Raw genomic sequence first — 4,578 nt, forward strand, 5'->3', positions numbered from 1 at the left:
GCCTTTTTTGATCCCCTATTCCATAATGTTGTGAACATATGATAAAGGCTAATACCTTATTTTTATATCGACGAATTTATTGCAAATGATTTTACATGTTTAAATATTTTAATTTATTAAATCAATGTAAGGTAAAATTATAAACATAATTAAACTAGATAAATTATTTTGATAATTCAGTATTATCATAGGAATATATTTCAGATCATAATTAAAGAATTTGTATAATATTATAAATAAATGTATCGTAAATTTTTCCAATGGTTTTTCCTTTATTTAATAAATTAAACTATGTTAGTTCGAAAAATTATTTATGTTTGTGCTTTTATGAATCATTCATCATTACATGCGTTGCATGTGGTGTGCATTAATTTTGCTTGTGATATTATGCAATTTTGATTACATTTTAGTTGCTTAGTTGATTTACAGTTGTTTGATAAGTTTTTAATATTGGCATAGTGCATCATTTAGTCATTAAAGTGTGTATATATATATCTATACTATAAAAGTTTTTTTTTATCCAAATAAGGACTTAACGTTTCTGTGTTGATCACTGGTTCAATTTTTTGGACATTAAAAATACTGGTTGGGATATCTTACGAATTATAATTCATCATATATTTGATGATGATACCATTGTGACCTTATCATTTAAAAATTCTCAGAAATTATAAGAATTATAAAAAATAATGAAAAATGTTAAAAATTGTAAAAAAAATTACAAAAAAAAGAAAAAAGAAAAAGAAGAACAAACAAAACAAAACAAAACTATGTGCATAAGGTGAAGAGGGTCATTTGCTCTTAAACTAGACATGAGTAAAATCTATGATCGTGTTGAGTGGCACTTTGTTATAGATTTACGGGTTAAAATGAGTTTCGTAGGTTGACGGATCAATTTGGTAATGCAATGTGTTTCTTCAGTTTGGTATTTAATTGTGCTTAATGGGTTTGCTAGAGGAAGAATTACCCCATCTAGAGCACCACAATAAGGAGGTTAAGCCTCTTTTTGTTTTTGATTTGTAGTGAGAGCTTACTACTATGTTGTGACTTGCTAATTAGGAGGGGGCTTTATGAAGGGCAAGGGTTGGTCGAGGTGGTCTTTTAGATAACACACCTTTTTTTTTTGTCGGTGACAATAGCATCTTTGGTGAGGCTTTGGTTGAAGGGACCAATGTGAATAAGGGAATCATCAACGAATATGAACAATGTTTTGAACAAATTGTGAATTTTAAGAAATTGCTTATTTGTTTGTGCTAATGTGACTACGCCTGATAGGCACTTGGTAGCTTGAGCTTTTGGGGTTCATAATTTGGCTTATCCAGAAAAGTACTTGGCGGCCTTCCTATTATGATAAGTTCGAATAAGAAATCAAATTATTAGGCTTTAAAAGGTAGGATTTGGAGTAAGATCAATAGATTGAGTATGCGGCACTTTCTTAGGGAGGTAAGGAGGTGTTTATAAAGTTTGATTTGCAGGCTATTTGCACTTACATTATGGCTTGTTTTCTGTTACCAAGTTCATTTTGCAAAGAATTGGAATCCATTCTAATTCAATATTGATGAAAAAATCTTATGGTAAAATGGGGGATTCATTGGTGTTCGTGGGCCGCAATATGTGATCCTAAAGAGGTGGGCGGTTTGGGTTTCAAGGTTTAGCAAAATTTAACATAGCTTTATTGGCTAAGCAACTATGGCGTCTCTTCTGTAATTCCAGTTCTTTTATTTCTCATGTTTTAAAGGCGAAGTATTTTACGAATAAAGAATTTTTACTATTTGAGTTAGGAAATCAACTTTCATTCATTTGGCGTGGTATTTGGTCGGCTAGGGCCTTATTACAGAACAGGATCCAATGGGAGGTAGGTTCTGGGAGCTGTATTATTGTCTAGAATGATTCTTGGCTTCTATGCAAGTTCCTTGTAAGGTGTGTGCAAGTAGAGTGAATAATATAGAATGGATTGTTGATCTTATTAACTTTAACAGAAATTTTTGGAATGAGAACCTAGTCCTGTCGGTATTTCATGCGGAGGAGGCAAAGATGATTCTTAATGTTCCCATTTCGCTACATGGCCAAGAGGACCATCTAGTTTGGTCTGTGGAGAGTATTGGTGTCTTCACGGTCTGTAATGGGTATAGATTGTTGCTGCAGGGGTTCACTCTGACTGAGGATGATGCTTATGCAGATATTGGTTCGGACATTGATAACCTTTATCGACAACTATGGTTTTCAACGACCTCAATGATAGTAAAAAAAACTTGGACATGCGGGTGAACTACACCACACCAAGATAGCTCATATCAGTATAAACTACACCACACCAACGCATCGTAGTGCAAAGTCCGTAGCATTAAATGTAACATCCTGAAAATTTCTATAGTAAGATATTATCCTTACTATAGTAAGATAAGGAAATAAAGTGACAAGAAGAGGAAAATTGAGTTATGTCACTGGGAAGTATATTATGACATATTGATTCAAGAAAGGACTAAATTGTAAAAGTGAGAAAATTTTTGTGGCCCAATAGTAAATACTTAAAATTTGAAGGACTAAAGTGTAAATTTGAAAAAGTTGAAGGACTAATAGTGAAAATATTTTAAGAGTGGAATGTTCTAGAAACCAAGGAAAATTGATGAATTAGGACCAAATTGAATAGGTGAAGAATTATGAGGGACTAAATTGCAATTTTACCAAATTAAGTATGACTCAAGAATGGAATTTTAAAAGATCACGAAGGGCAAAATGGTCAATTGGAAGAGAGAGAAATCTAGAAAGTAATGATGATGTTGATGATATTTTATAATTATTTAATTAGATAATTATTATTTATTTAATATTTTAATAAGATATTTTATTATTTTATTATTTTATTTAGTCTATATATATGTGTGTGTGTGTGGAAAAAAAATAACACACCATCCATCATTGTCCATGCATCCCACGTTAGAAGGAAGAGAAGAGAAGAAATAAACTTTTCGTTCTTTACAATTTAGTCTTTCCACCAAAAATTCACCATTTTCACCTAGAAATCAAAAGAATTTTCATGGTTACCAAGAGAGAAAAATAATAAGGAGACTATGAGAAGCTATATTATCAAGTTAGATTCAAGAAATAGAAGCTGGAGGAGAGACAAAATCAAGTTAAAAGATTGGAAACAATAAGACAAGGTAAGGACATCCAGATTTCCATGTATTTTTAAGTTTGATATTATTGAAAAAGCATGGAAATGAAGGTAAAGTAAAGTTTTCTTATATATGGTTCTATGTTCTTGACATATTAGTGAAGATAAATAAGAGAAAGTGGTGGGAAATATTGTAGAGAAAGGAAATAAGGGTGTTATAAACTTAATAATTAACATTTTGCACTAAAACAGTTTTGGGTAGCAGCAGTAATCTAACTTTCAAAAATTATCAAAAAATTGTAGAAATCGAATCAGAGAATAAATAAAATATTAAATTAAATCTTATTAACTCTAGTTTCTCATAGAAGAAACTATGTAAGCAATGGAATTGTGAATCATAATATATAATAAATTTTGTGAGACAAGGTCAGAATGATTTCGAGTTCCCCTGTTCTGACTTTGGAAAAGCATTAAAAATTGGAAAAACATAATTAGGTTCTTAAAGTTACATGATTAAAATCCTAAATGAGTCTATTTTCAATTGAAACAAATGAGAACATCATTTGAATCCTGTACAATGAGATAATTAATTTTTAGTAAAGAAGGGTCGAAACTGTCAGACAACAAAATAAGGGTGACTTTAAAGAATAAACTATACTTATTTGTTAAACCAAAAAATTCTTAAAATTTTATGGTAAGAATATACGTAAGTCTAGTTTCATGGAAAATTAGCGGATCCTAATTTCGAGTTCGGTAGCTCAAGATATAAATAATTTAGTGACTATGACTCAAATGGACAGTTTTGAATTTACATATAAGTAAATAGTGAAATTATTGATAATGTTACTTGTAGCATGTTATATAAATTAAGGATGTGGAATGGAGAGGAGGAGGAAAAATATGTATGAATATTTAGCTAGTATGGCTAATTTGCATGTTTTAGGCTCAGAGACTAAATTAAATAAAAGTAAAACTTTATGGGCAATTTTATAAAAATGTTAGAAATGACCAATTTGTATGAAATAGATTATTTTATTATTTAAATTGTAAATTTGAATGAAATTATTAATTTAGTTCAAGATCGGGGAAAAACATATTTTAAGGATTAAATTGAAAAGTGTTGAAATTATGAAAAATTCTGATATTTAATAGAATTCATGTGTCGTTTTCAATTTGTATGAGAATAACGGCTGGAAATAAGGATTAAATTGAAAGAATTTTATTTTTTTGAGCCTAAGGATGAAATCGTCATTTATTAAAAGTTTAGGGGTAAAATGGTAATTTTTTTAAAGCATGAATTGAATGTATTAGAACATTAAATAAATGAAAACGAAAATCAAATTTATTTATAAAGATCCGGATGACTCGAATACGAGACTTGAACGTGGAAAAGAAAAGATATCGGATTAATGAAATTATAAACATGAACAAGCAACGAGGTAAGTTAGTGCAACTTGAATTGT

This window comes from Gossypium hirsutum, chromosome A13, assembly GCF_007990345.1.
Source record: "Gossypium hirsutum isolate 1008001.06 chromosome A13, Gossypium_hirsutum_v2.1, whole genome shotgun sequence".
NCBI classification, from domain to species: Eukaryota; Viridiplantae; Streptophyta; class Magnoliopsida; order Malvales; family Malvaceae; genus Gossypium; species Gossypium hirsutum.